An 11,580-nucleotide genomic window follows, 5' to 3' on the forward strand; every position below is an offset into this window, starting at 1 on the left:
CATACAACCAGAAGAAATCAAACAAGCCATAGAATCTCAAATCCAGGCCAAGTTACATGATGTACATCGAATATTCTCCAGAAACACCAGTCTACCTACGTACTTTATGAAGATAGTGACAACGTCGAAGTACAATGCTGACTGTATTTCACGTGACGGGTGTTACTATCACATATTTCACTTTAGAGCCGAACGCCCGCATCGCCGACCCTTCAACTCGAGGTCAAACAAAGTGCCCAGACAACATAGACAATCAAAGGAAAACTATAGAGTCCAGAACCAGGAACACGAATATAGATTCAGACAACTCATCTCCGAAGACGACAACTCCCACTGTTAACGACACGTCAAGACTTAACAGACGACAACCCCCACTGTTAACAACACGTCAAGACTTAACAGACGACAACTCCCACTGTTAACAACACGTCAAGACTTAACAGACGACACCTCCCACTGTCAACAACACGTCAAGACTTAACAATCCAAGGAAGACAAGTGATAGTTCCTGCCAAACCTCAGTTCCAGGTTCACGGAATACAACCACTAGTCAGACTCAGACCATTCACATGACAACTATCGACACGTCACTACAAACAGAGAACCAGACCACAATCACTTAGAAGACACAAACGAAAATTACAAGAAGAAACAAAGCATCCCAGATCGATGAAGAACAATTCACTGAAGAAGAACAACCAGTCGATTCACCACCAAGCTCATGTTTTTCTCTCTCACCACTGGGCAAGTTCAACTTGAAGTTCCTACTTGTTCTACAAGACCGCAGCTAGCAGTTTTCCTGGTTACCAGACAACCAGCCACATTGCTAAAATCCATCAGTTTTCATTTTATTCCAAAATCTTTCAAAAGCCATGTTTTTCTTCCCAGCTACTTCCGGGCACGGTCTGGGTAGATTTTTCGGCGCCCAGGCCGTGAAAGTGGGTTTTCTTGGGGTACTCTCGTTTCCTCCCACACCTAAATCTCTGGCATTGGATCTGTAGATCCCAGCCAAGGCAATATTCATGCCTAGTCTTGAAAGGAGCCGTTTAAGTCAATCTTAAGTAAATGTTTAGTAATCGCCAGCCGTCAGGTCATTCTGACCACGGGCTCTGGCCTGGCTCACTTCCCTTATGCCGCCCTCGTCCCGGTCTCTCTCCACGCGTCACTTTCATATCCTCCACCTCACGTCTTCACCTTAAATAAGTTAAAACAAAATAAAGACAAACTCCCAAGTAAAGATCAATAATCTTTCACGAGAACGGACGAAGAGGAACCACAACGTTCCTGACCACCCCTGTTGGAGAGAGAATTCTTCAGACTTCTCTGTCTCTTAACTAAACCCCTGCCAAGTTCGTTTGTATTTATACATTGGAGTTGAAATTTATTATTAGCATTTCAGGCACATTTTAACGCGGCATGGCCACATGGTTAGGGCGCTCGACTCATAATCTAAGGGTGGCGGGTTCGAATTTCCCTCATACAAAACATGCTCGCCCTTTCAGTCGAGGGGGCGTTATAACGTTAAATTTATCCCCACTATTTGTTGATAAAAAAAAGTTGGCGGTGGATGGTGGTGATTAGCTGCCTTCCCTTCAGTCTTACACTGAAGATGGCTAGCGAAGATAGCCCTCGTGTAGCTTTGTGCGAAATTCAAAACAAACAATCGGGGACATTTGTAGTGTATAAAGCGATTAGCCGGTGAACGAAAAATTCTTAAACATTTCTCAAGTATTACGAATAACACTTCTACTATAATAATGACTGAACAGTAGAACATGAAATACTAAAAATGTATCTCAGGACGGCTGGTATGGGTATTAAAACGTTTACCGAAATGAAGCTGAAAACAACATTTCGACCTTCTTAGTTCATTTTCAAGTTAAGTGAGATACATTTCTACTCGCAGTGGGTTTCTCGTTATCACGAATGAAATACTGAAATAATGAAGTTGATGTAACTGTATCAACGACGTTCATAGATGTAGAATTATACTCGGAATTTTATTTACGTTTAAATATATCAGGTCACCCCATAAGTAATGTCCGAAAATTTAATACAGAAAGTGCATTATCATTTCTGTCTTTGTAGAAGGCTTTAGTGACTAAAATATGTTGTAGGACGTGTATAAAAATGTTCAGACAAATAAAAGAAACTAACACAACTCCACTTTTTCAGATCATTAATCAAATAAACCCTTATGAAGATGGATGTGTCTGAGGAGCACATCAGGCATATAATGCTTTATGAGTTTAAAAAAGGCAGTAGTGCAGCAGAAACTACAAGAAACATTCAAGGTGTTTATGGTGCAGAGTCTCTCAATGAGAGAAAATATCGAAAGTGGTTTCAGAAGTTCAGGTCAGGTGACTACAGCTTAAGTGATGCACCACGTTCAGGTGGTCCTGTTGAGTTTAATGATGACTTGCTGCTGGCTGCACTTGATGAATATTGTGCTGTAACAGTTGAACTAGCACAGAAGCTTAATTCAACCATTCAATAGTTCACCGCATCTGTAATACCTTGGAGAGGTGTCAAACTTGGAAAATGGGTCCTCCATGATTTGACAGAAGCCAACCTTAAATCAAGAGTGGACATTTGCACTTCTCTACACTCTCGTGAATATAACTCGCCTTTTTTGGACAGGTTAGTCACTGGAGAGGAAAAATTGATATTTTATAAAAATGTTAAGCGCTGCAGACAATGGCTTAGTGCAGGTAAACTGGCTAAAGCACAGCCTAAAATGGACCTCTACCCTAGGAAAGTCTTGTTAAGCGTTTGGTGGGATATTGTTGGTGTGATCCACTTTGAGTTGCTGCCACTGAATCTAAAGATTACATCAGACTTCTGTTATCAACAGTTAGAGCGTATGAATGTTGCACTAAAAGAAAAGAGGTCTGCCTTGATCAATTGTAAAGGTTTTGTGTTACACCAGGATAATGTACGGCCCCACACAGCAAGGATCACATCTGTAAAGATTGAAGAGCTACACTGGGAAAACTTCCATATCCTCCTTATTCTCCAGACCTTGCTCCATCTGATTATCATATATTCCAAAGTTTGCAGAATTATCTTGATGGAAAAGAGCTTCGAACACATGAAGATGTCAAAACTACCCTCTCTACATTTCTTTTCCTCCAAGCCCCAAGAATTTTATAGAGGTGGCATTCAGAAGCTTGTGAATCGTTGGGAGGAAGAAATTAATAACAGAGCATACATTATTGATTAAATAACATTAAAAGCGTTTGAAATACTTTTTCTTTTAATGAACCTAAAATTGGACATTACTTAAGGGATGAGTTGATATTTGTTTGCGAGCTTTCGGGCCTCTAACCAGAGCGTTCATGGTCAACAAGTCAACAGAATATATACACATGATTCTGCTGGCCCATTTAAAAGTGTCTTGACGTTAATAAAGTCAATCTATAGGATAAGTTAACAGTAGTTCATAATAAACGAATATGACATGCAGTAAAATCTAACAGTTCTACCTTTACCATGTTACATTCATGGTAAAAGTTTATAAATCGAAAAACTGGCCTCGCTAAGTGTATGTGACCTTCGCAACCACGGTATACTGATGTTTCGCGTGCGTTAAAAGTGAAATCATTGAAACATTTACATGGTTCTAAATACAATGAAAAAGGCCACGAAAATCCCAAGATGTGAGTGGTAGTGTTCTAGATTACTCATTAGACCCGCATTCCAAATGTTAAAAGAGTTGTTTTGCAAAAGACACAGGCTGTTTATTCTTTAGTATTAACTGATTTTTTTTCAATCGATTTGAATTTAGTATATCACGTTAAAGTTTGATTGTCTGACGAAGTTTGATAATAAATTTTGATTTCACACTAAAATCGTGTCATGGTATAATATAGTGATATCAAGCTTATTTTCAATAAGCTAGTGTTGTGAAAATTTTCGTAGCAGATACATACTGCGCAGTTATATATGAAGAATATGTTCTCCGCATTTCGTTAAAATCATAGATTCGATTATTTGCGGTACACAGAGCGCAACGAGCTCATTTTGCAATTTTGCGTGAAGAAAAACAAGTAAGTAGCAAAATACATACACCTGCGACCAGATATGCAAGTGTTCTCATTCAAGTAAAAAGTAAAATACCACCTGCGACTAGATGTGCAAGTGTTCTCTATCAAGAGTAAATAAAACCCAAATTAAAGTTAACGCTATTGTTTTCTTGTCAGACCCGTCAAACACACACAGTGGGAGACGTATAATATTAGAGGAGGGCATTCATTTTGGTTATTTAAGAAAGAGCTATGAAAATTGCGAGCGAGCGAAGACCCTCCAGCTCGTGGTTTAGGAGGACGCTGTAAGCCCCCGAGGAAAAATTCTGGATTTTGTGTTTTCTAACAGGTCATCAAGGCATCTCAACAATATTAAAATTAGTTTACTGTCAAAGTTAAATTCAGCTCAAACTTGGCAATAAATTACGAAATAAGGTTATTCTAAAATTATTCTAACATCTCTTTAAAAACCTAATAAGAAAACTAGATACTGTATAGTGAAAGAAATTACCATCTGTACTTGTATGTATAATATAATACATTAACCTTAGTTTAATTAATAGCTTTTTTTTTTGCAAATGTTCACACCACATCTTCAAAGTCCACATAACTGGTGCAGTCGTGCAAAGAGACTAGAAGCACTGGACTATTTTAGCGACGGTGTATCATTAAAGGCCTATAGGGTGTTAAGAATAGTGTCAGAGTAGAATATTACGCTTCACAAACCGTAGTGCTGGAACAGAATATCAATGGTATAGCGTAGATTAGATAACCATTAAAAAATTCACTGCTTAATGGATATAACAAAGTACAAATATCCCCTACGCCTTTGAGAATGGCCGATTTGACTTTTTTCTAGATAAAATGTATCTTGCTACAGTACACCCCTTTGCAAATAACGACAATGTTGTATCTAATCCAATTAGTTCAGCTGGGTTTCGAATACACACAGTCTCAAGAAAAGCCTCATTTTGTGGTCACAATTTGGAAATAAATGTGACAAGTTTTCAGTTTTTATCCTTAAATCTTTCACTTATTTCTTCAGTGCAGCTATCCAATATATTCAGAATTCGCTTATGTGCTATTTCTTCATTCTACTCATCACACAAGTGCCCTATAGAAGACAACACCACAGAATCTTTTACATTGTCTGGTAACTTGAGTCGCTGTTGCGGAACAAAATGGCGTAAGTTCGTGATTTTTTAAATTCCCGTGGTATGGAATGGGATTGCATGTTTCGTTGCTGTCTTCTCGTAGTTGTTTAAAGGTAACCAGTGTTGATTAACCAAATAGCTGTCATTGTATCATAGTTACGAGACGACAATAATTTGTCAAGAGGCTGTAGGATGGTAAATACTTTCTGTAAGCAATATGCGAAAAACGTTTTGTTTTTTTTTGAAAAAGCAGACATGTTTACACTTCTTAAAACATATTTGTCTAAATACATTTTTTTTCACTGCACTGAGACAAGCATTACTAATGTTGCATTGGAGTGTGTGTGTTTTTTTATAGCAAAGCCACATTGCGCTATCTGCTGAGTCCACCGAGAGGAATCGAACCCCTGATTTTAGCGTTGTAAATCCACAGACTTACCGCTGTAGCAGCGGGAGACCGTTGCATTGGACAAGAGTGAAAATAGTTGACATAGAACACCTGTTGAAGCGTCACTTAGTTCTCACATTATCCTGTTTAGTGCAAGTCTTTGGCAGAACGCGTTTCAGTAGTGGATTCCGTTTATCAACACCTTGGCCTAGCAAAGAATATTCTTGTGTCTGGTTGCCGACTGACTATTTAAAAAAAGAAACAAAAAAAACACCAAAAACATGACCTGTTGGTGTATTCATGTTGTTTTTTTTGTAGGAATATGTGTTTGTAGGGCAGAGTCCTATAATATAATAACCAGTTTCTGCCTTATGTCACGCTCCTTGTTTGGAAATGCTCAACAATATACAATGCTGCCTAGCAATAAAAAAATATCATATTATTGTTGGTCTAACAATATTGTTTATGTTGAATGGGTAATGTACATAGAATATAAAGTAATGGCGAAAACCCTATCAAATTAAAATAATTTTATTGATAAAACACGAAAACATCAAGGTCACTTTTATTTAATAGAAGGGTAAAGTTGAAAGGACAAGTAACACGTGGCTCGAAGGCTCGTGAACAAGTTCCTAAGCTACAAAAGAACTAAGGAAAGCAACGGTTTAACAGACTTACGCTGTTGTCTGGAACGTTGTTTTCGTATTTTATCCATGAAGTGATTTTAATTTGACAGGTCTTTCACCATCACTTTACGTTCTATTTTATTATTTTCTCGCCCACGCAATTATTTTGTTACGCGTAATGTACGTGTCAATTTCAATGTTCACTGTACCGTTGTCCGATCTGAAAAGTTTTGTGTCCAATATTCGTTCTGAAATATTAAGTGCCCACTTTAAACTTTGAAACATTCAGCAATCAAAGTTCACTTAAATACACAAGTTGAAGTGTTACTTTATCGAATATAGAAATGATTCAGGTTCAGAGGAACTGAACAGATATTTTTATTTCCTAAAGTTCCTTGTTTGTTTGTTTTGTTTTGTTTTTGAATTTCGCACAAAGCTACTCGAGGGCTATCTGTGCTAGCCGTCCCTAATTTAGCAGTGTAAGACTGGAGGGAAGGCAGCTAGTCATCACCACCCACCGCCAACTCTTGGGCTACTATTTTTACCAACGAATAGTGGGATTGACCGTAACATTATAACGTCCCCACGGCTGGGAGGGCGAGCATGTTTGGCGCGACGGGGATGCGAACCCGCGACCCTCAGATTACGAGTCGCACGCCTTAACACGCTTGGCCAGATCCTTATGAACTACGTTAGGGTAGATTATTCAACACTAGATCACGTAACATACAAACACAGGAACTTCATAAGATTTGAATGAACACCAGTTTGAAACGGTGTCACGGCACCTCCGTTCCCTTTTGGCGACTAAGTCGTAGTTCTTGCTTTTATGTGTCATGCTGTGTTGTAGCATGTAGAACGCATAATTCTTCTCATGCTCACGTTTTATTGGCGTCACGGCATGATGAATTAATCACATCTATGAGTCTCTTCTGGACGTCATTATGGTGGAAGTAGTTTAAACGGGTGATCTCTCCACGGTTCCCTTATGGGGAAAATAGACCATTATATGTATAAAAATTGTAAAATACTACAGAAATCGAAATAATTATTCAAGTGTACGATTAACTCTAATCAAACCTACGTACAAAATACATCTGAAGCAAGAAAACTGAAAGGCTCGTACAGTTCACTGAGAGTAAAACCCATAAAACAATGTAGCTAAAACAAATCCCAGGTCATTCTTGATGACGAGAAACCCACTTGAAATAAAAATGTATCTTAGAACGGCTGGTATGGGTATTAACATTTGTAATGATAAGCAGAGATCAACGTTTCGACCTTCCTAGGTCATCTTTAGGACGAAACGTCGTTCTCTGCTTATCAATAAAACTGTTAATACCTATACCAGTCGTTCTGAGATACAAATCCCAGGTCAACAGAGAAGTCACAAGTCGTAAAACTGCGAGAAAAAGATTGAATATGTTCACCCCTTTTAGCCGCCCGGTTAGTTATTTGATGGTCGATCCAATTATTTGTTGGTAAAAAAAATAGTAGCCTGAGAGTTGGAGGGTGGTAATGTTGATTAACTGCCTTACCTCCAGTCTTACACTGCTAAATTAGAGACGGCTAGCGCAAATAGCCATCGTGTAGCTTTGCGAGAAATTCTGAGCAAATCAAACGTCGGAAAAGCAAAACTGCGTTTCAAATTTGAAATAAGGCTGGAAATTTGTTGTAACAATAGGCGAGGTCACAAGATTAAAATGACCTTCCGACATGGTACAGAAAATATAAAGACATATTTTTGTCACCTTTACAGTTACTGTTGGTTTCCAGTAAAATGTTAAAATTCACTTCTAAATCAACTTAACAATGTGTACAGTAAAGCAAAAGTGAACGTTAGTTATAAGGAGAAACTGTAGGCACTAAATAGAGGAGATGAAATTCTTACAATATGCGGCCAGGACGTCAAGAAAGTGTAGCTACATCAGAGAAAAGCCTGAAACAATATGTGTAAGTCCACAGCGATGTTTGTTTGTCTATTTGGCTTTCGCGCAAAGCTACACGAGGGTCATCTGCGCTAGCCGTTCCTAATTTAGCAGTGTAAGGCTAGAGGGAAGGCAGCTAGTCATCACCACTCACCACCAACTCTTGGGCTACACTTTTATCTACGAATAGTGGGATTGACCGTCTCGGCTGAAAATGCGATCATGGTTGGTGTGAAAGGGATTCGAACCCGCCACCCTCAGATTACGAGTTGAGCGCCCTAACCACCTGGCCATGCCGGGGTACGTTACGATTTTTACACAAACCACGGAGAATGATATTGGTGTTAATGTTCATATCCTTCTCCAATATGTTGGTAAAGTCATTTGGCTGTGCATTCGTGGATCTCTGTGCATTTTAATTTTCTTAAATGTGGTACTGGAAGCCAAAGTCAGTAGATGATCAGAGTGAAATAGCTTATTATCAAGATAATTGAAGAGTCCAGCAGTTGAGCGCAAGCATGACCAACAGAGGAAATAGTTCTAAGTTTAGAAAGAAACTTGGAACATTGTTCAAAGAAAGTTTGTTTTTGTTTGTTTTTTAATTTTGCACAAAGCTACTCGAGGGCTATCTGCGCTAGCCGTCCCTAATTTAGCAGTGTAAGACTAGAGGGAAGGCAACTAGTCATCACCACCCACCGCCAACTCTTGGGCTACTCTTTTACCAACGAATAGTGGGATTGACCGTCACATTATAACGCTCCCACGGCTGAAAGGGCGAGCATATTTGACGCGATGGGGATGCGAACCCGCGACCCTCGCATTACTTGTCGCACGCCTTAACACGCATGGCCATGTCGGGCCTGTTCAAAGAAACTACAATCTAACCATCGTATAAGATAATAGTAAGCTATTTATGAAAGCATAAGTACTGGAAGTGTTAAATAATTGTACAAAATTGAAAAAAGAGTAAGAAATTGTAGAAATCGTAATTTATCGCACTTATATTTCCCGCTGTTTTTGTGTTTTTCAAAAAGTACAGTTTGGTGAATTAGATAACTGAATAACAGATAACGGTGACCAGTGTTAGATATATAATACAAACGACTGAATAAAATCTTATTATGTTAAAAGATCATAACAGAGTAAAGATTTTCAAATATAAATATAAATACGTTTTCATAGAAAACAATAATTTCTAACCAATCATACCGAAATATGAATTAAAAAAAATAAGTGCTGTATTATTTAGCAGTATGCAAATCATTCGGCATAATATATTACAATATTTTTAGTATATAAGTAATAAGAGAAGACGAGAATTGTTGGTTTGTAAGTCGAAATAAACACTTTATTAAACTTCTTTATGTGATAATATGAAATATCGTTTCGTTTCTTCTGCTAGAGGTTTGTATTGAAGCACACTGAACAAAGAAATCGATAATATATGACCACTTATCTTCACAGCAACTAAAAGCTATGTTTGGCATCGGTTGTTACTGAACCATGGTAACATTAAATCTAGATATGACGTAAGTAGAAAAACACATTTATAACAATTGAGCATCGTTTATAGCAGAATGTTGCTATAAACAAACGCTCAAAACTTTTGCGAACATGAATAGTGCTTTATTATTACACGTCAAACACGACTTATTTACATTCGTGTGGCAAGTTACATACTGATATATTGCACATCACGTTACCAAGTCATAAATATACCAACATCTTGCACAAGGAATGCCAGGCAGTACCTGGTTCTACTTCAAATAAAGTGAACGAGACGGCCTGTTATTATTTATATAGTAATAGTGTACAGGACGATACATGGTCACGCGCCACATATCTTATGAAACTCGTATTGCATGGTACCTTACAAAAGAAAAAAAAGTTACAACGAGTTAACGTTTTCATTATGCATTAGCTTAATTTGCTCAAAAGTTTGAAGATTAGTGGATAATAGTTTAGAGTAAGTTTCGTGATAGTTTAGAGTAAAAAAAAAAAAAGAGACATTTTCAGTGATTATCAATCTCTCTTTTTGTCTTTTGTTTTTAAAATTATCTTTTAGATAAGTCAAGCATAGCTTTGATATTAGCGGATCGTAACTGTGAGTCCTAGAATCCATGGTTCGCGAATCGCAACACATTTTTGTAAAGTTGCACTTCGCATTATAAAAATACTAGTTAAGTCCTTCTATTTGTTCACACAACAGTAGTCCAAGGCAAGAGACATTGACAATTAGTTGTCTTTCTCATATTCTATTTTAGTATTCCGGTGGGACAGCGATTGGTTTACGAACTTAAAATTCGAAATTGGAGACACATATGCGAGATATTCCTTGTATAAATTTGCTATGAATTTTACTGCTCCGTGTTTTTTCGAAACTGTTTTGCAGGTAGGTGTTCAGCATTTAGATTGGCATTCTTATGAACTGAATGTTTAAAGGTGGAAAACATATAGCGTTTTCTTTCGGTGAAAAGTTACACACAGACCCTCCGCAAGCACGTGACAGCTGTGTGTGTGTGTGTGGCGCCTTGTTGGATGGAAACTAATAGTATGATTATTTCGATAATGGCCTCTCGACAAATACAGTTGCCACCAAAAATACTACAAAGTCATCGTTTTCAACTGTAGTAATTCACTTGAATAAAGAATGTATGACAAGCTTCCCAGAAATACGTGACCCACGAAAATAGAAAAGGAAGAGGCAGAATACCTAAACTTAATAATACTGGTGTTAAGTCTTTGTTTATGCAGCCTTTTGGACAGAAACAAGACTGACAATGATGTGAAGCATAAGATATACAACCATGTACCAAATTACAAAAAAATATCCAGATGGACAGTATCAAGATGACTCAACAAGAATGGAATATTAGATTGTGTAGCAGTTAAAAACATTTACTTTGATCTCCAAATATTATCGAGAGACTGAAATTTGTTAAAAAAGTATAAAAAACGGATTGTTGCTGATTGAAAAAGGGTGTTATGGATGGACAAGTCCAAGTTTGAAATATTTGGTTCGAAGCGTAAGTTGTACACCCAGTGCGAGAAAGGTGAAAGATACTTATCTCAGTGCATATCATTTACCATGAATCATGTGAAGAGGCAGTTTAATGGTTTAATGGTTTTTTTACCCTGTACGAAGAAATGACTCTCTTCACTGAATAACACCTTTCTCCATTGTTTTTGCGTCCAGTTCTTGTATTTCAGACTCCATTGATATCGTTTTTACTTCATTGAGTTGGTAAGAAGTTGTTTTTTGACTTGTCTCCTTGCCCTTCTAACGCAATTTTGAATGATGTAATATTCCTCAAAATTTCGTCATATATCCCAAAAATAGATCGACCGTACTGCAAAACAACAGCTAATGACGCCGTCTGTGTAACAAAATGGCTATTAAAGAAAATCAGCGGGTCCAACGAGCCTACACTGACCGCCATGCTGAAAATATTGTAAAAT

The sequence above is a fragment of the Tachypleus tridentatus genome, chromosome 8, assembly GCF_004210375.1.
Source record: "Tachypleus tridentatus isolate NWPU-2018 chromosome 8, ASM421037v1, whole genome shotgun sequence".
NCBI lineage: Eukaryota > Metazoa > Arthropoda > Merostomata > Xiphosura > Limulidae > Tachypleus > Tachypleus tridentatus.